Source organism: Petaurus breviceps, unplaced genomic scaffold (assembly GCF_028583685.1).
Source record: "Petaurus breviceps papuanus isolate PSGF00001 unplaced genomic scaffold, PetGlider_PUasm1.0 90879, whole genome shotgun sequence".
NCBI classification, from domain to species: Eukaryota; Metazoa; Chordata; class Mammalia; order Diprotodontia; family Petauridae; genus Petaurus; species Petaurus breviceps.
In genome coordinates, this window is record NW_027187368.1 from 1,914,371 (window position 1) to 1,941,903 (window position 27,533).

Consider the following 27,533-nt stretch of genomic DNA (forward strand, 5'->3'; position numbering starts at 1 on the left):
CTCTACTTCATTAAATATCCATTTCCCCCCCGTGAAGGATTCTATACAGTTTTGCTGGGTAGGTAATTCTTGATTGTTTTCCTAGCTCCTTTGCTCTCTGCAATATCATATTTCAGGCTCTCTGATCCTTTAACATAGAAGTTGCTAAATCCTGTGTTATCCTGACTGTGGCTCCATGACATTTGAATTGTTTCTTTCTGGTTACTTGCAATATTTTCTCCTTGACCTGGGAGCTCTGGAATTTGTCTATTATATTCCTGGAAGTTTTCATTTAGGGATCTCTTTCATGAAGTGATCAGTGGCTTCTTTTAATTTCTATTTTATCCTCTGGTTCTAGGATATCAGGGTAGTTTTCTTTAATAATTTCTTGAATTATGGTATCTAAGCTCTTTTTTTTATCTTGGCTTTCAGGTAGTCCAATCATTCTTAAATTATCTCTCCTGGATCTATTTTCCAGGTCAGTTGCTTTTTCAATGAGATAGTATACATTTTCTTCTATTGTTTCATTCTTTCAATTTTGTTTTATTGATGCTTGATGTCTCATGGAGTCATTAGCTTCCACTTGCCCAATTCTAATTTCTAAGGAATTATTTTCTTCAGAGAGCTTTTGTATCTCCTTTTCCCTTTGGCCACTTCTACTTTTTAAGGAGTTCTTTTTTTAAATGAATATTTGCACATCTTTTTCCATTTTTTATGCTTTCTTTTCTAAGGTGTTGACTCTTTTTTTCATGATTCTCTTGCATCACTCTCATTTCTTTACACAATTTTTTCTCCATCTCTCTTATTTGATTTTTAAAATCCTTTTTGAGCTCTTCCAGGAAATCTTCTTGAGCCTGACATGAATTCACTTTTTTTCTGAGATTTTGCAAGTAGCTCTTTTGAAATTATTGTCCTCTTCTGAGTTTGAATTTTGATTTTCTCTATAACTATAGTAACTTTCTATGATCAAATTCCTTTTTTTCCCCATTTGTCAAGCCTATTTCTTGTATTTTAACTTTATGTTGAAGTTTGACTCTGCTCCCAGGGTGTAGGGGGCACTGTCCCAAGCTTCTTGTTTTTTATGTTGATGTTTTCAGAGCTAATTCTAGTTACCTGTAAATTTTCAGTGTTTCCAAAGTGGCATGATCTAAGGAGATTTGTGTTTACTACTCTTTTATCCAGTGCTCTGGTCTGTGAGTGACCACAAGCACTTTTTTCCACCCTGGAACTGTGACCAGGGTCCCTGCTACACTTCAATGGTGAGTTCTAGTTCTTGCCCTGGAATTGCAACTTGGGCTTGTGACCCTTATGGGCCAATCCAGCAGAGTCCTGTACCCTGTGCCAGCAAAGTGTCCCCTGCAGTCTTCTGACCAGTTTTCTGTAGTTTGAGAGTTCCCAGAGCTGCAGATACTGATTCAGTCACCCCTCAAAGCCTGCTGCTGGTTTGACAAGGCCAACCTGTACTGGACTGTTCTCCACTCTCACCCCAATGAGACAGACCTTTCCTGTTAACCTTCTAAGTTGTCTTGGGTTGGACAATTGTTTTACCCCTTCCTTTTGTTGGCTTTGCCACTCCGGAATTCATTTTGAGGTGTTACTCTAAAGTTGTTCAGAGGGAGAATTTGGGAGAGTACAAGTAAGTTCCTTCCTTTACTCTTCCATCTGGGCTCTGCCTCTCTCCATAGCAATTTGATAGGCTTTCCTTTGACTCCATTACAATCTAACTTGTATCATAGTTATTATCCCTATATTAAGTCCTGTCTCACCTCTACTTTTTCCTAGACTGTTAGCTCCTTGAGAGACTTCGTCATTTTTCATCTTTGCATCTCCAGGGTCCAGAATGATGTTCTAGAAATGCTAGGTGCTTAAATGTTTGCTGAAGTGAATAGATAGCCTATAAAAAAGAAGAAAGTAAACTTCTCTGAGATTCAATTTCCTCATGTGTCAAATGGAGAAACTGGCCTGCCTACCTCAGTGATCATCAAATACAATATCAACCTTAAAAGGAAGTAATTTTGCCCAAGTTCACTCAGGTAGTGGCAGAGCCAAAATGTGAACCCAGTTCCTCTGATTTCAAATATATCATACTTTCCACCACATCACACTGGGTCCAACTAATAACTCTTTAAGGAGTTGTGGGATATCCTAACTTTTCGACAAGTTGGATAGTTGTTCTCTCCCCATAGTCTTGCTTTGAATGGATTTAACAAAGGAGTCTGCCTTTGGCTTTTGTACTGACATATTTCCTTTTTTGTCTAAGTAATTAAAGACACAATTTCTGAATTAAGTCTCAGCAAATGAATCCCTTTGTTTCAATAGGTAGAAGGTCTTAGATTATAGGGAGCTAGTGTGCAAGGATCCCTTTGAATAAGTCAATTGAATTAGACTTCAAAGATTGGGCAAAAAGTTTCCCTGGAGGTTTTGGAAACCAATGGTTTGAGAATAACAATAGAATCATAGTCTGTTAGAGCTGGAAGGAACTTTTGAATATAGAATGTTAAAGCTGGAGGAAGCTTCACCTCCATCATTTTATTAATAAGGAAACCGAGGCTCAGAGAGGGAAAATAACTTTTTCCAAAGTCACACCAGAGCTAGGACTGTGAGTAAAACTCAAAACTTCTGACTCCCAGTTCAGTACTTTTTCCAGGACATCATGTTAATATTATCTGATATTTAGGTAGTATTTTTAAACTTTTCAAAGTATTTCCAGGCTTACCCCTAATACCTGCTACTTTTTGACCTTTATTTAAGCTATGAAATCTTTAAAAAAAAACATTTGGTGTATAGTCTATTGTGTCTTTCCCCTCAAAATATATTGGTCACATGAATTGTATCAAAATACTTATTCATTTCCTGGCTCTTCTACTAACTAGCTGTATGACCTTTGGGACATCACTTCTCCTCTCTAGTCATCAGTTTTTCTCTCTTAAAAAACGAGAAGGTTGGATTAGATCACCTGTAATTTCCCTTTCACTTTTAACATTCTATAATCCATTGTTCTAAAAATTTCATGTTCTAAGGTTACTTTCAGCTCTAGTATTCTATGTTCTAAGACGTCTTGCACCTCTAACATTTCTGAGACAGAGTTATTGAGAGTGGGAGCATTCTAGTCTTTAAATCTGTCATTTTCATTGAAACTGCTCCCACCCATTGCTACCTGCTATGGCTAGCATATTTTTACCCCCTGTACCCTGTAACTCTCCAGTACCTAACCTTTACTTTGTGTGTGTGTCTCTCTGCTTCAAGTATGTTTCTTGTAAACAAAATAAGGTCAGTTTCTAGTTTTTAATCTGCTCTGCTATCTACTTCTATTTTATGGGTGAGTTCATTCCAGTCGCACTTAGAGTTATTATCACTATCTTATTTCCCCCCTGTTTATCCTTCTCTCCCTTTCTCCTTTTACTCTGTCCCTCCTCTAAAGTGTTTTGCTTCTGAAAATCCTCTCCCCCAAGCTACCCTAATCCTTAGGGACCCTCAGAGGGACACTAATAAGATGCAGAGCTAGACCACAACAATTCCAGGGCAACTCCCAAGAGGTTTCTTTTTTCAGTTAAAAGCAATAAGGACGGTCTTTTGCATAAGACCAGCTCCTGATAAAGGCTATAACAAAAGAGGAAGAAAAGGGGAGTGGAAGAACAGTAGAGTATAGGAATTATGACCCTGGAGTTCAAGGGATAGATCCGTTTTATCTGAACTCAGATAAAATCTGTGACCTTGTCTGACATATTGGGCGATCAGTTTCCTCATCTGTAAAATTGCAGGATGAAAGTAGAAGATTTTTGAAGTTGCTTTCTGCTCAAATATTTGATGTTCGAAAATGGGTGGTGATGATGATAGTTCTGCAGAAAATCCCGTAATCATTTCCATATCTAGACTAGAAAAATATAGTTTGACTCTTGAACAAAGCAGTAAACTACCCTCCTCCCCAGCCCTACCTTTCCTTGTCTTATCACCATTCTCTTTGGTTTTACTTTTCACATTCCCTGTTTCAATTCTACTCACCCCTTCCCATTGTGCCCTCTGGAATTCCCATTCCATAACTAACATACTTCCTTTCATTTTGAACCTTTCTATCTCATGCCCCTTGTTGTTGTTTAGTCATTTTCAGTAATGTCCAACTCTTTGTGACCCCATTTGGAGTTTTCTTGGCAAAGATACTAGAGTGGTTTGTCATTCCGTTCTCCATGTGTGATAGTAATGGCAGTTAAAGATTCCCCTGTATTGGCTTGGTTTTCAAATTGATTGTGTTAAAACCCAGAGCTTGTTAATCCCACCTGTGGGATGGACTTTTTGATGTGAAAAGAAAGTCCTGAACTGGGAGGAGCTGGTGACGTAGATTTGGAGACACAAGAGAGAGGCGGAAGATCTTTTTGGAAGCAGCACCTCGTGGAGAGAGAGAGACTAAGAGAATTGCTGGTGGCCGCTTTGAATTGCCCTGGACTTTTGAGACCTGCCCCCTGAGCTGCCAAGGACTGAGGAGACATGGCTGTTTTGCTGGTACTTTGTCTGTTTTGATGTTGTTTTGCCAGATTTGTCCACTGGTGAAAGACAGTCCTTTTGTTGAAGAAGTCCTGGAACCTGGCTGTTCGCTAAGAAGCCCTGAGACTGTCCTGCAGACAGAGAGTGAATACTGTCCACTGGTGAGGGACAGTGCTGTTGTTGCAGGGGTCTGGAGACTGTCCTGCAGACAGAATGAATACTGTCCACTGGTGAAGGACAGTGCTGTTGTTGCAGGGGTCTGGGAGCCTTTCTGTTGGTTCAGAAGCCCTGAAGAAGGATTTTCTTGTTGTATGTTTACAGAAATCCTGGGAGAGGGCTTTGCTAATGTGTTCAGGGGTTCTAGGACTGTTCTACAGACAGAGGATAAATTCATGAAGGGACTGGCAATGTATCTTATGGCCTTGCTAAGCCTTGTCTCCCCAGGAACTAAGATTGCTGAGAACTTGCCTCGTGTCAAGATGAAGAAAAGACCTCCATTTGGGTATTAAGTGCTGTGTTTAAACTTGATGTAACTCTGGGGTAGATTCAATTGTGATCCAGGGGTGGGGAACTTTTGACCTTATTGTGCTCTGTGATTGACAAATGAAGGTACTTTACTTATGTTTGGAAACTAATCTCCATTTGAGAAGAGGGGTTTTGTGGTGGACCAAATGAAGGTATAGCCTAGGGGTGGAGAAGTATTTAGAACAGGGACTTTGTAATTGATTGAATGATTGGAAGGTCCTGGGGTGGGGTAGTACTTGGAGATTATTTAATCACACTTAGTAAATGCTGTATTTTGAATGATGTCATGTTTTGATCTTCTCTGTTCTGGGTTTGTTACTGAATAAAATGGAGAGCACCTATGCTGGTATTTTGAACCTGGGAAGTTGCCTTTCTTTTGGCATTACATTACACCATGTGACAAATAAGAAAAATGAGGCAAACAGGGTTAAGTGAATTGCCCAGCTAGTAACTATCTGAGGCCAGATTTGGACTCAGGAAGAGAAATTTCCTGACTCCAGAGCCACCACTTTATCCACTTCACACCTAGCTGCCCTGGGATACTTACAGAGATCTTATTTCCCTCAGATGACACTACATCCTCGTTCATCTTTTCTAACGCACCTGGCAGCCATCACACTGATCCTTATAGGTGGAATACATCATCCTCATTGCCTCTTCCAGTCTCATCCTTTGCCGTCATCACTCAGCAATGATTCCTCTTTTGAAATTCACTCTATCAGAATTGATCACCCAAAGCAGATCATGGTGGCTATTGTAATCTTCCTCTGTTGTCGAGAAGTTCATTACCTACAGGGCTAGCTGACTTCCATTCCTTTCTATTCCTGCTATTATTAGGGTACTAATTCTAAGAAACTTCACATACATATTCATGCGCCTAAAACACCCTAACCTCCCAGTTCCTCAACCTCCTCAAATGCCACGATTCTCCTCCACACACAGGAGATGGTTCTAACCTACATTTCATCCTTTCCATAAATGGAAAGAGCACTAACTCTGGATCCAGAGAAGCAGTGTTCAACCCCAATCTTTCATTTTGCTATTTGTGTGCTTTGGATAAACCATTTAACCTCTCTGGATCTCAGTTCTCAGTTTCCTCATCTGTGGAAAAAAAAAAAAGGAAAAAAATTGCACTAGATATCCTCTAAGGTCCCTTCAAATTCTAGATCTATGATCCTATAATAAAAAATTCTGATATGCCTCTATTGGATTGATGATTTGAACTCTTGTCTTCCTCACTCCAAGAATAGTACTCTATTTACTATGCTGCCTAATGAATCCCTCACTTTTTTTTTGGAGGGGGGAAGACAAGGCAATTGGGGTTAAGTGACTTGCCCAAGGTCACACAGCTGGTTAAGTGTCAAGTGTCTGAGGCCAAATTTGAACTCAGGTCCCCTGACTCCAGGGCTGGTGCTGTTTTCGAAGTGCCACCTAGCTGCCCCCCTCACTTTCTTCAAGAGCCAACTTAAGCAATACCTTCTACATGAAGCCTAACCCCCCCAAAAAAAAAACAAAACTTCACTGACTGTTAGTGTCCTCTTTCTCTAAACTAAATTGTATTTATTTTATTTCAACTCTGTTTATACTTATTTGTGCTGGCTCTTCCAATATTATGTAAGCTCCTCGAGAACATTAATGATTTCATTTTTGTCTTTGGTTTCACAGAACCTAGGACTTTGCCAGTTTTAGAGAAAGTGCCTAATAGATCCTTATTGATTGATTGTTGGTTGGGCTTACATTGCAAAGATACTTGTCGTTCTGACATTCGCTTTTTATTTTATAAAACTTTGTGGTTTTCCGGTATGTTTTATTATCTTAATTGATCCTCACAATAGCCCAGTGAGTAGGGAGTGCAAGTATTATCACCCTCTTTAACCTGAGATTCAAAGATGTAAAATCTATGTAAACATAGATTGTCCAATCATTCTCCAAAATGAGAGAATATTGTATCCAATGGTAAGAGCATTGGATTTGGAATTTGGAAAGTCATGGGTTCAGATCTTCCCTCTGAAATTCACTAGCTGTACGACAATGGGGAAATTGCTTACCTCAGTTTCCTCATCTGAAAAATAGGCATAATAACATCTTTTCCATGGTATGGTTGTGAGGATCAAATGAAATCATGTATATAAAGGATCTTGTGAATTATCAGCTGTTATGTTCTAAGATCAGCTCTACTTTATGTTCCATTGGTAATATTCCATAGTCACAGGAGTTAGAACTTGGAAGGGAATGTGGAATCATGTAATAAAACTCCATTATTTTACATATAATAAAATTGATGTCTAGAGAGGTCAAATGACTTTCACAAGGTCATATAGAAATTCTGAAGTACATTCCAGCTCTGACACTATTGGTTTCTCTATGTCTCTATTTCCCCAGAAGATTATAGACTGAGTTAAGAATTAAATATGCAATCTTCCTTTTAGAATGAATAAAAGGTTATTTTTCTATTCAGAGAAGACTTCTCTTTCTACCTTGATGGAGGAAACAGTGAAAGGGGAGGGAGAATGCTTTCACAGTTTTTCTTTTGATCTGGAAAAAAGCAAACAAATCTTACTGAAATCCCTGTGGTTTCCCTGTAGCATTCTCAGTAAACATACCATCTGAGAGCTGTGGGGGGAAAAAAAGAAAAGGTCAGGTTAGGGAATGGTAAATAAGAAATATAATTACGGAATGGTATTCCTTTAATTTGAGAGCATAATGCAAATTAGCCAGTCATGCCCTTTCTGTAAGATTTGTTTTAATGAATTCTGCATCTCCAGTAAAAAGGGTTGAAAAGGAAAAGAAAAATGGTTAGTATCTGGAGTTAAAGGTACAGAAACTTCTATTGTATTAAATGGTTTTAAAATCTATAGTATTAGAAAATATTCAACATATATATTATTGAGCTGGAATTGGAATTTCCAAGAAATTTTTATGTTCCTTATAATAAGTATGGTATAGTGCAAAAACCAGTGGACTTTGAGTTAAAAGACCTGGGTTTGAGTCTTCCCTTTGCCTCTTGTTAGCTTAGGTGATTTGGGGCAAATCACATCAGCTAGGAAGGTGGGCCTCTGTGGGCTTCCATTCCTCCTTTATAAAATGAGAGGGTTTGATTTTATCATCTCTAAGTTTCCTTCTAATGCCAACATTCTGTAAATGTGATTCTAGTGACTCGAAGCCATAAGATTTTCAGCAAAATTCTTAAGCATCCTTGGGAAAGTGTTTGAAATCATTCTTTTGTACACCAACATAGAAGTCAGTAAGGTAAAATGGAAATAGCATTGGCCCAGGAAACCTGGGTTCTAGTTCTGGCTCCATTATTAACTTGCCCTGTGACCTTGGGCAAGTCACTTCCATTTTTCAAACCCTCCAGTTTCCTCATCTATAAAATGAAGGAAGTGGACTAAGATGATTTCTCAAGTCTTTTGCCCCTCTAACATTCTATATTCTAAGTTCTAATATTCTATGCCAGGGGCATAGGTCATTAAGTGCAACTCTTTGACTGAATAGAAACTTCACAGAACAAGTCACCTTAATAAAAAGACTTGTTCTGTAAATCTTGGACTCATTCAAAAGGCTGTACCCAAGGTCCTCAAAAGCTACATGTGGCCCAGGTTCCCCCCCCCCCGTTCTATGTTCTAGGTTTTTTTCAGACTTCATCATCCTATTCTCTCATGCTCCTTTCCGCTTTCACATTCTATGTTCTGGAGTTTCTTTCAACATTAATATCCTATAATTTTAAAAAATATAGCATATTACTCAATTGTTGGGATTTTCTTATCAATCTTTTTCAGGGTGAGGGGAGTAGGGAAGATTTTAGTAAAGAGATTTGCTTAACCAAGATTACTTTGGGAATTGGTTTTAAATGGAAAGGGGATACAAGAGCCAAAACTATAATTTTGTAGTCTAGCTAGATGTGGAAATGATTATGGGATTTTCTGCACCACTATCACCATCACCACCCACCTTTGAACATTGAATATCTGAGCTGGAAACAACCTTAAAAATCATCTATTGCAATCCTGCAATTTTACAGATGAGGAAACTGAGCCCCAAAGAGGTTAAACGAGGTCATACAGACATTTAACAGATAATATGAGCTCAGATAAAACAACACTGAATGTCCAGATTATGTCCCATGGACTTGAACTCCAGTGTCATGATTCCCATCTATTCTTCTTCTACTCCCCTTTTCTTCCACCTTTGTTGTACCCTTCATCAGGAGCTGGTCTTATTCAAAAGACTATTCTGATTGCTTTTGACTGAAAGGAGAAGAAACCTCTTGGGAGACTACTCCCTACCTGAGTTGCTCTGGGATTGCTGTGGTCCAGCTCTGCATCTTATTAGTGTCCCTCTGAGGGCCCCTAAGGATTAATGTTCAATATGCAGACATATCTGTTCACTATTAGAGCATTGCTTTAGTCAATCCACAATGCTCACATGGAACTGTAATGTTTTCTTGGAAATTTTAGAACAAGCCAATGTCAAGTTTCAGTTAAAACCATAAAACCATTTCTAAGGAATTTATCTTGACGGTTCCTTGGCAGATAGAGAGCAGACACTCAAAAATTCAACCCAGAGGTTCTTTGCTGGCAGCAAGAAAAGCATTATTTGGTAGAGTCTGAGCCCTCAGCTTTGCCCAAGCTTGTAATCACGTGCATGAAATTAACAATTAGTGTCAGAAAATTGCAGGCCAATGTCATGGGCGCTTGCCACACTGGGGAATGTAGTAAGTAGAACCTGCTGTGCTACTTGAGAATTTGGCAAAGTGGGGGAAGTTAAGGTTCTGGTGTGAGTCCTAATCCCCCAATTTAGGGAAGAGAGGTCACTGTGGGAGCAGAGGGAAGCTATTTCCAATCTCCTGTAAATGCAGAGCAAAAGAAACTCTCTGACATCTTAGACTTTCATGAAAATAGATTGTTAGAGCTAGAAAGGGTCCTAGAACATAGAATGTTAGAGCTAGGAGGAAGGTTGGAACATAGAAAGTAAGAATGAGGAGAAAGGTTGGGATATAGAATGTAAAAACTGGAAGTGAGCCTAGAATGTAGAATGCAGTAAAGGATCCTAAAACGTAGTATGTTAGATCTAGAAACGTGCTTAGAATACATGATGTAAGACAGAACATCAAGCATTTATTAGGCACATACTGTTTTCTAGACACAGAACTAAGCATTGAGAATATAAAGAAAGTCAAAAACAGTCCCCTCTCTATAAACTTGTATTCTAAGGGGCAAGATAGGACTGATCTAGAAGGGACCTTTTAACATAGGATGCCAGAGCTGGAATGGAATTTAGAGCACGGCATGTTAGAATGGAATGGAACTTAAAGGCCCTTAAAGGAATGCTATGTCATGATTACATTTCTTATTACCATATACTAGTGGTTTGTGTTTAGTTGTCAGTTTGGATGCAGTGAATTAGGAAAGAGGGATGTGAAAAAAAAGTCTGTGAAAAGTGATGGGAGGACCTAGACTTAGAGGAGTATAGGATTGTGGACATGAAGTTTGGCATATGCTATTAGATTTGGTCCTTGAGCCAGTTCATGTTGCTGAATTGTTTGTCTTTGTCACAAGGGAAAGTTCATTGTGTCAGGGTTGGTGGAGCAATGGCAGTTGTGGGAGGAAAGTATATCAGAAAATGACTGTGATGTAAAAACCAAAACAAAACAAAAAAATACCACTAAAACTTAAAAAAAATAGTAGTAGAGATTCCAGAGAACTGAAGATGAAGCATGCCACCCATCTCCTGCCAGGATGGACTGAAAATGCAGAATAAGATGTAAGTTTTTGGACATGGCCAATGTGGGAATGTGTGTTGTCCAAGTATGCATATTTATTATGAGGGTTTTCTTTTTCTTTCATTGTTCAGTTAGGGGTGGGATGGGAGGGAAAGAAAATAAATGCTTGCTAATCAGAAAAAAAATAATGAAATTAAAGTTTTTTAAAAGGGGAAAATGGTAGAAGGATCTAAGATGAGAGTAAGTGTAGACTTTAGTAAATATACTTCTATAGATACTGGAAGTTGATGTCATGCAACTTAAGTTTTTTCAGCCTATTTCATCATTTTATTAGTTGCTAGACAGAACAGCCATTAACTAGCTGTGGGGTGTGCAGACATTTGCTAAGTGCCCCAGTCTTTCCCCTTCAGCATGACCTGGCCCAGGGGACTTGTGGTTTCTGGGCTGTGCCTGTTGATCAGGATCCCCAGAGTACTCTGCTCTGAGGTTGCTAATTCAATCTTCCTTTCCTTCCCTCAGCTTGAGCCAGGAGGCTGAAGCCAAGATTGTGGGAAAAGTAAGAATAGTTAGTTAATGGGAGGGGTAGCTAGTGCCTGTTTGTATGCACTCATAGCATCTTAAAGCTTGAAAGGACAAAGTGGTGCAAGAGAAAGAAAGCCAGCTTTGGAGCCAGGCGACCTGGGTTCCAACCCCTACTCTGCTACTTACTGCTTGGGTGGCCCTTAGGCAAGTTATTTCCCCTTTCTTCTCATTGAATCAATCAACAAACATGTATTATGTGCCTCCTCCAATATGCCAGGCATTGGGGATCCAAAGACAAAAAATGAAATATCACTGCCTTTAGAGAGTTTGCATTCTATGGTGTAAGCAACAAATCTGTATATGCAAAAAATATATTTTGGGGGGCTGCAGGATGGGATATGGAGGTTGACCTGTGATCTCATCAGGGTAGGAATGCTTCATGAAGAAATTCCCTCTACCAATCTAGATCATCAACTACTCAGAAATTTTTAGTTTTAAAGAGTTACCTGAGGAACTGAGAGGTTAATGACTTACCCAAGGTCACATACCTAGAATGTGTCTGAGGCAGTACTTGAGCAGAAGCTTTTCTGACTCTTTCTTTGTCTCTGTGTGTATATATATGTATGTGTGGGTATCTCTTTCTATATATACATACACAAACACCTATAGATATTATGTATAATATAAATATACAGATACACATATAAGTATGATATGAGTATCTTTCATGTGTATATATATGTATGTCTCATATATATATATATATGTGTGTGTGTGTATATATACTACACAAACATATACACATAACAAAGAGACAGAGAAAGGAGAGGGAGACAGAGAGAAACGCAGTGGTTCCTGCCTTCATTCTGTCATCTGTTTTTATCCCATATGTCCTGAGAAGTATTATCTCATTTTTGATTCTCTTCTTTTCCTCAAGATAACAAAAAACAAACAAACAAAAAAAAAACACAACAAGCCTCTGTTTTTCCCTTAGCTTTTCTTCCCAGCCTCAACTATTCAACCTCAGCTATGAGATTCATAAGTCCAAACAATGTTCTTACAGGACAATGCCATTCTTTTGTATTTTTCCTCTATTATCTGTCCTTACTTCTGTATTTTGCCTTTTAAAAGATCTAGGTTGATTGGGGGGAAGCTAGGTGGTGCAATGGATAGAGCACCAAGCCCAGAATCAAGAAGACTCATCTCCCTGAGTTTGAATTTGACCTCAGGCACTTGCTGTGTGACCCTGGGCAAGTCACTTTACCCTGTTTGCCTCAGTTCCTCGTCTATAAAATGAGGTGAAGAATGAAATGGCAAACTACTCCAGTATCTCTGCCAAGAAAACCCCAAATGGATCATGAAGAATCAGACTCAGTTGAACAACAACAACAAGGTTGTTTGAGTTCTCTGTGTATTAGCATCAGTCTATTGAAACAACTCCCCCTTTTCCTAGTTGGAATTTTCTCTTTGTGTCTCAAGAATTTTATTCTTGAGAGTTTTCTATTCCTTCCAAGCTCCTTTCCTTTCTAGAATTCATAGTTCATAGGCTTCTACCTTTGGACTTTTAAAAATCTCTATGGGGACAAGTCAGAACTGTCTTGTCTTCCTCTATCAGAAACTTCAAATTATTTGATTATAAAGTTATGATATTATTGATGCCAAAATTTTAGGAATACATCTATTGCATAAAATGAAGCATATTAATAGTCTCATTGTCTATACAAGGGTATGATCCAAAAGTAATTTTTACTTGGCTTTAGAATGCATTATATGACTCTAGCAGGATTTTTTTTTCTCTTTTGCAATGTTGGTGCTTTTCTGAGATTTTTTAATGAATGTGAGTGCATAACCTTTGCACTCAGGGGAAATGCTACCAGCATGACCTTGAGCTAGTCACTTAATCTCTATGGGCTCAGTTCCTTATCTGTAAAATAATAGGAGTAGACTCAGAGATGGCCTCTAAGGTACTTTGCAGTTCCAAATCTATCATCCTATGGTCTAGTCTAACTCCTATTCAAAGCATATCTTTTCTTTTAAAAAAAATAGTACTTTTTCCAATTACATGTTAAGATAGTTTTCAACATTAATTTTTTTTATATTTTGAGTTCTAAAATTCTCCTCCTCCTTTACTCCCCTCCCTCCTTCCTCCCCCCTTCCCTAAGATGCCAAGAAATCTGATATAGGTTATACATGTGCAATCATGTTAAACATATTTTCACATTAGTCATGTTGTGAAAGAAAACAGACAAAAAAAGAGGTGAAAATTGTATGCTTAAATCTGCATTCAGATTCCATAGTTCTTTCTCTGGTTGTGGATAGCATTTTCCATCATGAGCTGCTTGGAATTGTCTTGGATCATTGTAATGCTGAGAAGAACTAAGTCTACCATAGTTGATCATTTTACAATGTTGTTGTTACTGTGTACAATGTTCTCCTGGTTCTTCTCATTTCACTTTGTATCAGTTCATATGTCTTTCCAGGTTTTTTTTTTCCTGAAATCTGCCTGCTCATCATTTCTTATAGCATGATAGTATTCCATGAAATTCATATGCCACAACTTGTTTAGCTATTCCCCAATTGATGGGCATCCCCTCAATTTCCATTTCTTTGTCACCACAAAAAGAGCTGCTATATTTTTTGTACTTGTAGGTCCTTCCCCTCCCCACTTCTTTTTAACCAAGGCATATTTTTTCTATAATATCCCTGACAACTGGTCATCTAGTTTCTGATATTGTCATTGTAAAGCACTTAGCACAGTGCCTGGCTTACAGTAAATATAAACGTTAGCTATTATTATTGCTAGGCACTGTACTAAGCACTGGGTATACAAAAAACCAAGAAGGTCCTTACTCTCAAGAAGTTTATATTCTAATAGGGAAAGACAAACTATAAAGGGAATCTGTCCCCAGGGGCACAGTCAGTCAATAAACACTTTCTGAGCACCTCCTAAGTGCCAGGCACAGTGCTAAATGCTGGGGATACAAAGAAAAATAAAAGACAGTGCTTGCTCTCAAGTAGCTTATAGTCTAATGGAGGTGACATAAAAAAACTATGTACAGTGAAGCTCCTACAAGATAAATCTGAAGTAACAGAGGGAAGGCATTGGAATGTGGGGTGAGAAGACTGAAGCAAAAGCCGGACAACATTATTAGTCATGTGAAAAGTGCTGGGAGGTCCTTTGCCTGGAGAGGTGAGCAGTGTGGTAAGGTCGTCTCATGATATGGTGGTTACAGGCAGGGACTTAGCAGTCACTGAGAATGGTCATAGGATACAATCATCCCCATGGAAGGGAAATTCTCCTTCTATTGAACTTAAAGGTCTGTTCCTTTTTTCACTTCTACTTGCTGCTCTTAGTTCTAACCTCTGGGCCAACATAGAGAAGTTGAATTCCTCTTCTAACTAACAGCCCTCTATTTGAAGGTAGCTATCATGTCCTCTCTTTCCCACCCCATCTCCAGGGGCTCTCTTTTCAAATTAAATATTCCCAGTTTCTTCCATTGATCTTCAAGGGCTTCTAGACCATTCTGGTCACCCATGTCTGGACATGCTCTAACTCTGCTTATCAGTAGTCTTCTAGAATGTGGCACCCAGAGCTGAACATTCTAGTTCTACATGTGTCTGAGTAGAACAGAATACGGCAGAGCTATTCCTTTCTCTGGATGCTAAGCTTCTATTAATGTAGTCTAAATTTGCATCAGTAAGAAATAGCACATTGTAATTAATAGAAGAGTGACCTTGAAATCAAGAAGACCCAAGTTCAAATCCTGCCTCAGATACATATTAACTATGTGACACTGAACCTTAACAGTGCCCCCAGGCAATTCTCAAAGGTCATGAGCTGCCCAATTGCAATGGCAGAGGGGAGTTTCCACCTTAGAAATTCCCCACAAGGATGAAATTGTTGATTCAGGCAAAAAAAATTCTTTTTTATTAGCTTTTTTTTTTTGCTCCCAGTGAATTAGGAAAAGGGAATTTATTAGCCATGCAAAAAGTGGTATATCTGCATATCTGTATTTCTATCTTCAACTAAAAACCCCTCAGCATTGTTTCAAGACCATCTTTCAAAGAAAGAGAGACCATGATCTATGTTAGTGAAGGGAATACTCACATAGGAAATAGCAGATCCTTCACATATGGAAGTATTCCAAGAGATGCAGTCTGGTATAGAGCTACAACAGGCCTAGTATATAGGACCAGAATGGAATTTAGAGATCACCTGGTTCAAGTCTTTCATTTTAAGGAAGCGGAAACTGAAGCCCTCATAAGTGGACGATACACTAGGCCTATTCTAGCTCTTAGATGCTCTATGACCATACTTTGCATGGAACCTTGAACATGATAGGTGCTCTAAGGCATGTTGTTAAATTGAACTATCAGATTGAATTCCTTCCCTTGCTTAGGCTCTCCCCTGCTTTGCACCATCCCACCCATCCAACTCCTACCAAAATAGTAAGGCTCATGGGAAGGATGGAAAGAGTTCTAGTCTGGGAGTCTGTTAATTTGCCATCTATTCCATGGTATGTTACTATTGCTCCTTAGTCTTCTCCTTTGGACTAGGGAAGGGAATAAGCATTTATATAGAGCCTATTATGTGACAGACTCATTATCATGCTAAGCTCTTTTTACAAATAATCTCATTTGATCCTCACAACAGCCCTATGAGACAAATGCTATTATTATCCCCATTTTATGTTGAGGAAACTGAGGCAAAAAGAGCTTAAGTGATTTTCCTAGGGCCACTTAAGTCATTTAGTAAATATCTGAGGTCAAATTTGAACTCAGGTCTTTCAGCCGCTTTATCCATTGGGCCACCAGTTGCCTCTGCTTAGGGTCCTGGATGATAACTGAGTACTCTTCTGGTTTCTTAACTTTGACCAGCTCTCCAGACTGGGATAGGCATGCATAGTCCTGTACAAGCTGTTCAACTTTAGGCAAGTGACCTCTTCTCCTTAGTTGTGAATTTCCTCCTCTATATGTCAATAGTAAGGAGGAAACATGATAAAATGGAAATAGCCCTGGGTCTGAAGTCAAAGGACTTGGGTTCAAATCTTGCTGACTCTTACTCTTTAACCTAGTAATTTAATCAGTCTCTTCATCTGTTAAATGAGGGCATTGTACTAGATAGTTTCAGATGTCTCTGCCACCTCTACACTGATGATACCATAATATAGTGGGAAGAATAGCAGATTTGGAGACAGAAGACTAGGTCAAGTACCAACTTTGCTACTTACTAGCCATAGTGACCATCACTTAACCTCTTTGGGCTTCTGAAGTTTACTCATCTGGCAAATTAAGGAGGTAGGTAAGATTCTAAATCTCTGTCCCTCCAGGATGGACTAGGTGACCTCTGGAAGCTGAGACATCCTGGGGAGTCTGGAGGCAATCTCCTGATGAATCTTCTTTTCTAGGCTGGAAGTGTAAGCCGCGTGTGGACAGGGGCACTTCTCAGCAGGAGACAAAAGGTAGGAGCCCAGGCTAAAGTATTGTCTTTCCAAGGAAGATCACAGTCAAATGGAATACAAACTCCAGCCACAAACTGCCTCCAGCCACAAGCTACCTCTATGAGCACCGCCCGTCCCTTGCTATGTACTCATTGAGTCCAATGGGTATGGATCAATGGTAATGAGTGAACAATGATGCTAATTAAAAGGCTTGGGTTTTATTCATGGTAAAAGCAGCAGCCACCCATTTCTGAAGACCTGAGACAGCTCCTGTGGCTTTTGTTTCTTTTGGAAATCTCAGATACCGACTCCCTCTAGTGCCTGCTTGGGGCTTGAACATCTCAGCATCAAAGGCTCATCTCTCCCAGATCTAGGATGAGGACGTACCTTTACTTTAGTAGGGCTAAATTAAAAGCAAACATTTTCGGGCAAGGTGTAAACATCTCTGAGCATACAGAGTTTAGATGCTGGGATGGGATTGGAGTGGGGTGAGGAGAAGGAAGATACAAAGTTAAAATAAGAATGTTAGAGTTGGAGGGACTTTGGAGCATAGCAAACTATACACTTAGAAAAGATCTTAGAGGTCTCTAGTCTAATCACATAATTTTGCAAATGGGAATCGAAGCAAATTAACTGAGGGACACAGTCACTGGAAAAGCTGCAATGGGAACTCAAACCTGACAATTCCTTCTCAGTGGTTTTTCAGTAAGTCCGTATTTCCCTTGAGACTTGACCTTGTAGGATTTGGATAAATTGAAGGGAGTGGGCCAGGAAAACAGCCTGAGAAAGGGAATTAATTTAATTCAATTCAACAGTCATTTGTTATATAACCACTATTTGCTAAGCCCTATACTAAGGCACAGTCACTGAATAATAGATGTGAATGGGACCTCAAACCATTACACATTAAAGCCAGAAGGGATTTTTGGAGGCTGAATGTCAGACCCTTCGGTGCAGTGGAAACACTGTTGGATTTGAAGTCACACAATCTCCATTTAAACCCTGGTTCTCCCACTTACAAACTGCTCGACTTTGGGCAAGTCACCTAGCCTCCTTAGCTGTGAGTTTCCTCCTCTATAAATGATCCTTAAGGCCCCTTCCAGCTCTAAATCCAAGCTGGGAGGAACCTTAGACCACAAAATGTTAGAATTGAGAATGACTTCCAAGATAGTCTATGCAAGATAGTCTAATGGATTTTACAGAAGAGGAAACTGAGTCTCAGAGAGGTCAAATGACTTGTCCCCTTTTATAGTGATGGTGGAAATGATTTAGAAGACCTAGAATTTGAACCAAAGTTTGAACCAAAGTTTACTTTACTACTTTTCCTATACTATTCTCTCTCTCTCCTTCCCTCCCTCTCTCTGTCTCCCCATGTTCTAAAGTCTCTCCAATTCTAGCATTCTTATCTAAACTTTGTACTTCTCTCTGTCTCTCTTTCCCTGTATGTTTGTCTCTGCCTCTATCTCTTTCAACAATAGCTTTTTGGTGGAGAAAAGAACTCTACCAGGAAGAGAGAAGCAGGGAAGCATTTGGCTACTGAGGAGAATACCAAGACCTGGTCTCTTGGGGGTGGGAAAATTCAGGGCAGTGGACAGCCTTTTCTGGTTTTCCTGATGCTGTTATTGTTTGAGACCAATTCATGGGATGGCCAGGAAATAGGTGAAATTGCTATCTACAAAGGAAAGGAAACTGTTTGGATTTTCCAGTGGGGCCCCATTCATTCCAGACTAGAGCTCCATGGGGGTGGCAGGTGGGGCAACATAAACTGGACTAATTCTCACCTCTACACTTCTGCTCATCCCTCTACCTCAGAATGGGCTCCCCACCTTTCTGTTTATCTCATCCTGTCTGTCCCTCAGGACCCTGTTCTAGTCTTACCTCTGAACTCTGACCTCAACTCTCCAACCCCCAGCCCATAGGGATCTCTCTCCTTCCTTATCTCTCATTGAACTTCCAGTCTGGTGCTCAATTTTAGAAGTGTAAGGTTTTACTGTAGGCAGCAGTGGATTTGAAATCAGAGGAACTGGGTTTAAATGTTGGTCTTGCCACTAATTTGTCACAGGAATATACCTCTTATATATGTTGTTAGAATGTGAGACCCATGGGGGTAGCTAGGTGGCACAGTGAATAGATCACCGACCCTGGAGTCAAGAGGACCTGAGTTGAAATCTGGCCTCAGACACTTAACACTTACTAGCCGTGTAACCTTGGGCAAGTCACTTAACCCCAATTGCCCTGCCCTCCCTCCTCCAAAAAGCAAGGAAAAAAAAAAAGAATGTGCGACCGTTGAGAGTGGGGCCTGTCTTATCTTTCTATTTATTTTCCCTGTGCTTTGCTTATAGTAAGTATTTAATGAATAAATTCTCATTCATTCTTTGTTTATTCATTCATATGAACGTTGGGATAGTTACTTCATTTCTCTGAACCTCCGTTTCCTCATCTGTAAAACAGAACTGATAATAATTGCACTACCTACCTCATAAGGTTTTGCTTTACAGATTTTAAAGTGCTTAAAGTATGAGTTATTATTCATCTTTAACTATTTCATGCATGTATGCCTTATGTCCAGATACCAAGCCTTATGAGTTCCATCTGTATAAAGTCTCTCACATCTATCTCCTCCTCCCTTTCCTCACTTCCTCTTCCCTAATATGAGCCCTCACTATCACCTTCCTGGACTATTGTAATCACCTCCTGACAGTTCTATTTCTCCTCCTCCATCTTCTTCCCATTCCAATTCATCCTCCACAGACAGCCAGTCTCAGCCAGTCATTCAGTGAACATTTATTAAGCATTTTGATGTGAGCTGTGCAACTCTAGGAATACAAAGAAAAAGTAAGAAGCAGTCTCAGCCCTCAGAGAACTCCCAGTCTACTGAGGGGAGACAATATACAAGCAACTATGTACCAACTCTGTATAGGATGAACTGGAAATAATCAACAAAGGAAGGCACTAGAATTAACAGGGATTGGGAAAGGCTTCTTGGAGAAAGTCAGAGACCTGAAGGAAGCCAGGGAAGGCACTAGGAGGAGATGAGGAAAGAGAATATTCCAGGTATGGGGCATAACCAGTGAAAATGCTCAGAGTTGGGGGATGTGTCTTGTTCAAGGAGCAGCCAAGGGGTCAGTGTCACTGGCTCTCAGAGTACTTGGGAGAGCACAAGGTGTAAGGAGACTGGAAAGGTAGAGTTGGAGCGAAGTTCTGCTTAAAAATCGTCAATGGCTCAGTTGCCCACAAGTTAAGTTTAGTCCTTTGCCTGACATTCAAGGCTCTCCACAATTTGGTGCCACCCATGTTCCCAATTTATGTTATTCTTTTTCATCCAAGTGGACAGGTCCCTGACTCACCAGCGCATCCTCTACAAGGCCTCCATCCCTTTACTCACAGTAGTTCTTTGTGCCTAAAATGCTTCCTTTTTTACTTTTGCTTTTTTGAGTTCCTACCCATTGTTTAGATCTCAACTCAAAGACTTCCTCCTTCTGGGAATCTCAAATAGCTCTGGCTGGGAATGATTTCTCTGATCCCCATAACCCTTTGTTTTTCACCTTTCTGATGTCCTTATCATTTATTAATTATTATACATTGCTGTTATCTGTGTTGGTCTCTTGTCCCTCTGCTAGATTGTAAGCTCTAAGAGAGTAGATACCATGTCTTATCTAAACTCAATAATTGTAAAGAACTTAGCACATAGTAAGCTTTATATACATACTATTATTATTATTATTAAACTCTCTATTTCCTCTAGTACCTAACACATAGCAAGACATTTGTTGAATAAATGAATGAATGAATTCACATTCAACTATAAACTGTGGGCTCCTTGAGGGCAGGCTTGATATAAAGTTGATAATCAGTCAATACTGGTGAAATTTATTTGATCAGTGATAACAACAGCTCACATTTTTGTAGCCCTTTATGAGTACAAAGTACTTTATCTCATTTCACCACCCTGTGATAGAGAGAGTGAGGGTATCATTTAAATTTTACTAAAGAAGAAATAGATCAAAAGCTCAAACTTATGCAGTGACTGGGCTGGGCCCAGAACCCAGATCTAATGATTCCCAGTTCAATCTTAGAATCATATATTCAGTTTTTAAAGGTCATTTGGTGCAACCTTCCACTTTCTCTACAACATTACTGACAGATAGCTATCCATTCTCTGAATACATCAATTAGATTCAATTCAACATATTTTTTATTAGACATCTATGTGCAAAGCATTGTTGGTGAGAGCAGGGCTAAAAGTAAATCCCTGCCTTCAGAAAATATGTCTTGTACTGGGAGATATAACAAGGAAACAAATAAGTAAATACTAGATAATTTAAAGAAAGAAGGGGCACTAACAAATAGCTAGGAAGATCAGAAAAAGTCTACCAGAGGAGTTGGCACCTAAGCTGAACCTTGAAAGAAAGAAAGGGATTCACAAAACTGAGCTTAGGAGAAAGTATGTTGGGGATTTGGGAACCTGTGCAATGCCAAATTTGAGTGTAGAGGGCAAAGTTGAACTGTTCAGCTGTAGGGTCAAGTCTGAGAAGGGCAGGATGGTTAGGATTAGGCCAGTCAAACAATAAACATTTATTAAGCACTTACTTGCTAGTCACTGTGCTAAGCCCTGGGGTTACAAAGAATAGCAGAAATTTGGTCCTTTTTATTAGGGACCAATTTCCAATTTCAATGGAAATTCAGGGTGTAAATAAATAGGTACCTACTCATTATATACAGTAAGTAAATGAAGGTGATCTGAAAGCAGAAGGCCTTAGAAGTTGGAGCTGGGTGGGGCAGGAAAGGCCTCATTCAGAAGGTAGGATTTGAGCAGAGTTTTGAAGGAAGTCAGAAGAGGCATAGAATGCTCTTAAGTCAAAGAATAAATTAAATAGGAGTAAGCCCAGATCAAAGATAGTATGGAAAATTGTGACTAGAGAGGAATTTTAGATCTCTGGATCCCATAAATAGAAGAATTATGGCTGATGGTAAGACCAAGGTTATGCCCAACCCCGTTTCACATACCTGCAATTGAAGTGGAATAAATAAAGGTGCAGTTGAGGTTGATGAAATGGGGGCCAGAGTATCTGAGGGGATGCTCAGGTCTCACTCATCTGTAAAACAAAACCATACCTCACATGATCCTACCATTCCCTTACAGTATCCTTCTGTTGTGATCCTCCACTTAATAGTCAAATTCTTAAGAACAATGAAGAAGAATTGAAGAAGAAGAAGCTGTCTACACTTATTGTCTCCAATTCCTTGTCTCTAACTCTTCAACCATTAGAAATCTGGCTTTCCTCTATATCACTCAATGAAATGTTTTCTCCAAAGTTATCAGTGATCTCTTAATTGTTAAATCCAATATTGGTCCTTTACTCAATTCTCATTCTTTTTGTCTCTTTAGCATTTAGTCCTATTGACTTCTTTTTCTTCTTGAATATTCCCTCCTCTTTGAGTTTTCACGCTCTTTCTGGGTTCTTCTACCTACCTGATCATTCCTTCTGTGTTGGATTATCATTCAAGCTCTACACAGCCAAAAACCCCTCCTTATCTTTTCCCACAAACCCACCCCTCTTCCTAACTTTTGTTGAGGGTATCACTATCCTTCATATCCACTGTGGGGTCATCCTTGAAGTTGATGCCAACTTATCCCTCACTCCCCCCCCCTTTCTCTAGACTTCAAATCCTCTCCCACAATTTTAATTAATCAATTGCCCAGTCATATCCATTCTATCTCCACACTACCCCTTTTCTCCTATAACACACGGCCACTATTCTAGGTCAGACCCTCATCATCTCACCTGAACTATTTCAATAGCCTAATTCATCTTCCTACTTCAGGTCTCCATCATCCTACACACTGCTTAGAGAGTGGTATTCATACAATATAGCTCTGACCATGACACTCCCTTGCTTAGGAAGCCCTAGTCAGTCTCTTTTGCCTCTAGGAACAAATACAAATTCCTCTATTTGGCATTTAAAGGCCTCGAACCTAGCTCCAGTTTACCTTTGCAGGCCTTATGTAACTCTATGGTCCAGTCAAATTGAGCCTTTTATTGTTACTCTAACATGGTATTTCATCTACTGTTTTTGTACCTCTGTACATACAGTCCCCCCAAATGCCTGAAATGTACCCCTTCCTTTCTACCACTCCTTAGAATCCTTAGCTTCCTTTGGAGCTCAGTTCAGGTGCCACACCTATACAGGATCTTTCCTGATTTAACCTCACCCCACAGCTACTAGCACCTCCTTTCCAAAGTTCCCTTGTATGTATTTTGTGGATAGTTATGTGCACATATTGTCCTTCTTCCCCCTTGCTTTCTCCCCCCTTCCCCAGTAAGGTTCTTTAGAGTGGGCTTTCTTAAACTTTTTTCCCTTGTGACCCCTTTTTGCCTGAGAAAATTTTATGAGACCCCTGGGATATAGGTATACAAATCAAATATTCACTGATAATAAATCATAAAGAAATATATTTTAAAACAATTCTTTGGTATACATATAATTTTTCCATTTATTAAAAATGAAAGCAAATTTGCATCATAATGAGATGGATGTGCTCATTTATTTTTACATAAAGAATTAAATCTTGGTGGAATATTTGATACTGCAGGACATAGAGCATCTTCAACATTTTTCTGAGTGGATCGATACTTTGATTTTATAATCATCAATGCTGAGAATTCCGCTTCTCAGAAATATGTAGTATAAAATGGTAGAAGTATGTTTAGGGCCATTTCAGAAATTATTGGAAATTCTATCCTAATTCCAAACCAAAATTCCTTTAGCAATTTTGTATGTACAGTAAAAAGACTATAATTTATAACATAATAATAGTCTTGAATCTGAGCCGAGGTGTTTCCGGCAATGTTCATCAGTGTTGTGTGGCATGACAACATGTGCAGTGAAAAGTGTACATGTTGTGTGCTCAGAACCAAGGCTGTAATGAAGTTATATGATACAACATGGGCAAGCACTCAGGATTCATTACACATTTGATTTTGAATTAATTTTCAATCGTTGTAAGTTCAGAAACCTTTTACTGTTGCCAAATTTTTCAAAACTCCAGCATTCAGTTAAGTGACCCAATATGGGGTTGTGACCCACTGCTTAAGAAATGCTGCTTTAGAGCAGGGAGTGGAGGAAAAAGGAAGGAAAAAGCATTTATTAAGGACTTAATGTGTCCAGGCACCTTCACTAAATGCAAAGGATACAAATGCAAGCAAAAAGAAAGATAGTCCCTCCCTCAAAGAGCTTACAATCTAATGGAAAAGACAATATATAAGAGACAGCTGGAAAGGAGTGAGGAGGGGATGAAAGCACCAGACTTGGGAGCTTGGTTTTTGAAATCCAGAGGAAGTCAGAATAGGTCTAGGAGGAGAATAGAGGCAGGCTGGCCTTGGTGCCTCCAAAAAATAGAGATTCTAGGAGGAACTGCCCAATGGGAGAAAGGAGACAGGTCTCATGGAGGGATAGTCCATGATGAGTGTGCTGCAGGGATGGTAGATTGTTCCAAGTTGAGGAGGCCTGAGGCACTGGGGGAAGTTCCAATGTGAGTCAGCAATAGAGGGAGGCATAGTGTTAAAGTCCGGAGAATGTCAGGAACAGGGCCAGGAGGAGAATGGTTCATTTTTGATGCTGTTTCCATGGTCCCTATAACAGTGCCTGGCACACTTAATGAATTAGGGCTGATTGATGGACAGCAACCTCCAAGCCACTAAGTATGGAAGAAGAGGTTAGGAGAGAGGGGAAGACTGTGAATCAGGTACTGAACTAGTAGAGAAAGGAGCAAGAATGACCAGCAGCAGAAGACCTAAACAAGAATCTGAATAGGGATTTGGATTCAGTCAAAGGGCCACACTTGAGGATCTAGAGGGCCATGCGTGGCCTAAAGGCTGTAGGTTCCCCACCTCTAGGCTAGGGGAAAGAAGCACAAAATGGAGAATGATGTTAAGAGCTTTTGAGATAGATTGAATGGGAAAAGAGGGAGCTCACATTGAATGTTCTCAGTGTTTTCAGTAAAGGAAGAGGCAAGGTCTTATTAATTAATAGCTAGCATTTATATAGCACTTTAAAGTTTACAAAACTCTTTACAAATATTATTTTATCTGACAACCAGAGGAATATATTATTATCTCCATTTTACAGATGAGGAAACTGAGACAAAGAGGCTAAGAGACTTACCCAGTGTGACATAGCTAGTAAGTGTATTTGAACTCAAGATTCCCTGACTCCAGGTTCAGTGTTCTACTAATGATGGAAAGTTCACTATCTACAAAAACAGCCCATTCCATTATTAGACAGCTCTAATTCTTGGGAATTTATTCTTTTTTCATTGAATCAAAATCTGGTTCCTTACAGCTTCCCTCCCTATCTCCCATTGATACTAGTTCTGGCTTCTGATACCAAGCAGGACAAGTCTCATCTGTCTCCCACATTTCTAACACTTGTAGTCAGCTAGCATAAGAGCAACATGGGGATAGCAAGGAAGGCTAACTTTGGAATCAGGGGAGTTGGGTTAGAATCTGGCTCTGTTTCTTCCTTCCTTTGTTACTTTGATGGAACCATGGTGAATGCTGAGCACTGAGCTGCTGAATAGGCAGGCAAGTGCCACTTGTTCATACTCCATCTAATTTTTCTCTGGTGAGAGCTACTCCTCCCCTTGGGCAGGACTTTCCCTCTAGCCTCTCCCTTGGTCCCCCCTGTGAAGTGGTTTTGCTTTCAAACTAGCCCCATCCTGCCCCCATCTGATTTGCTCACCTCAATGATTCTGCCTTCTTGACTCTCTGTTTAATCCTCTTCCTTCCCATAAACCCATGGGATGGGAAGGACTAGCTTCTTTTTTTTTTTTTTAAGCAATTGGGGTTAAGTAACTTGCTCGAGGTTGCACAACTAGTTCTTTTTTGTGTGGGTGTGAAGTATCTGAGGCCAGAACGATCCTGGGTCCTCCCGACTGACTCAGGGGCCTTCGCTCTTAGGGCACCACCTAGCTGCCCCTGAGCTAGCTTCTGAATCTAAGTTAGCCCCAATTCCAGTCCTAAAGTCAGGGGAAATTAAAATCAGATAAGCTTGGATTGAGAAGGACTGAGGGATTTCTGCCCCAAATCAGCAGGCACCCATCTCTAGAATCCAGATATCAAGCTGGCATCTGGAGTAGATGTAACCAAAACAATGCTACATTGAGCAAGTGACTTCTCTCTGAGTGCCAGTTTTCTCTTCTGAAAAATTAGGGGGTTAAGACAGAAGAACTCTAAGGTTCCTTTTAGCTCTAAATCCAATGATTCTTGTTTCTTCTCCTTCTTCAAAAAAAAGAAAAAGAAAAAAAGAAAACCTCTAGGTTCAATGTTTAGAACATAGCTCAGAGCAGCTCCCATTCTCTTCCCTAGGATCCCACCTCTTGGTGACTATCTTCATTGTTTCAGTCCAGTTAACCCTGATTCTCAGGACGTCCCCAGAAAGATTGTCCTAACCTTAGGCTGGGGCTGAGGGGAACGGGATCTGACTTAAAGTGAAACTTGAAGTGCTGCTGTCCCTGAGGGGTGACCGAGGGAGTCTAGAGCCACCTTCTTCAAATCCTGTTTCAACAGGAAGAACATTTTGGCAAAGAGATGGGACACACAATAGAGAATTGGCATTAGGGAGGCAAGATTAGACTAGTCCCCCTACCCTTCTCATAGACCTTCCTTCCCCCTTTTAATTTTTTAATAATAATGCGCATCTATATAGCACTTTTCAGGGTTACAAAACACTTTTCCCATGACAATCATGTGAGGTAGCTACTACATGTTTTATTATTTCTATTTTACAGGTGAGGAAACTGAGGCTCAGGGAGATCATGACTCCTGCCCTAGTAAATGTCAACTGGGCTTTGACCCCAGGTCTCTTGTTTGTGAGCTCAGTTAAGTGCTCTTCCTGCTACATTATGTTGCCTCTTAGAATCAAAGAATTACAAAATCTAAAGAGTTTGAGGAGCTCACAGAGGTTATCTAGTTCCTGCTCCTTTTTTTGGGAACAAGTTCTCACAATGGCAGCAGAATTACTTTGCTTGTTCCTTCCAGGGAGTTAGAAAACTTGGATCAGAATCATGGCTCTGTCTGTGTCTAGCTGGTTGTGTGACTTTGGGCAAACTGGGCACCTTTCTCGTTCAACAATTCAATTCAACAAATATGTATATTAGGTTTCACCTTTTGTATAAGCTGTCACTAGACAATGGGCTGCAAAAGAAAAAAAAATAAACAGTCTCTGATGCAAGGAGCCTACATTGTACTGGAGAGACACAACCTATACACAAGTGAGTAAACATAAAGCACATACAAAGAGGAGGCTAGGTGGCGCAGTGAATAGAGCACCAGCCCTGGAGTCAGGAGGACCTGAGTTCAAATCTTAACTCAGACACTTAACATTTACTAGCCATGTGACCTTGGGCAAGTCAATTAACCCCAATTGCCCTGCCTTCCCCCCTCCAAAAAGCAAAAAAAGAAAGCATATACAAAGTAGTGCAGAAAATTTAACGGAGAGAAGTGCTAATAACGTGGGGATCAGGAAAGGCCTCATATAGGAGGTGGCCCCTGAGCCGTGCTTTGAAGGACACTGGGGATGCCACAAGGCAGATGGCATTCTGGATAAAGGCTGAGGTGAGGAGTTTGTATTTTATTCTGTGGCAATAGAGAGTCATTGGAGAGCTTTGAGTAAAAGGATGATATGGTCAGATATGTGTTCTAGGAACGGCAGTTTGGTAAGCTGTGTGGAAGCTGAATCAGAGAGGGGAAAGACCAGATCAGGTAGAAGGCTATTGAAATTGTTCAGGAAAGAAATCATCCCCTGAACTAGGACATAGATTATGTGAATAAACAGATGTGAGAGTTATTATAGAAATAGAGCCA

General features: G+C 39.9%; 1 long non-coding RNA gene across 1 annotated transcript; it reads right to left on the reverse strand.

Annotated features, from left to right (window-relative positions):
- Nucleotides 1–1,742: 1,742 nt before the first annotated feature.
- Nucleotides 1,743–25,646, reverse strand: LOC138150507 (uncharacterized). Its single transcript, XR_011165575.1, has 3 exons — nt 25,411–25,646; nt 21,676–21,764; nt 1,743–1,873 (listed from the first exon to the last, which is right to left on the reverse strand). It is a non-coding gene; the product is annotated as an uncharacterized lncRNA (long non-coding RNA).
- Between the last annotated feature and the right edge of the window lie 1,887 nt (nt 25,647–27,533).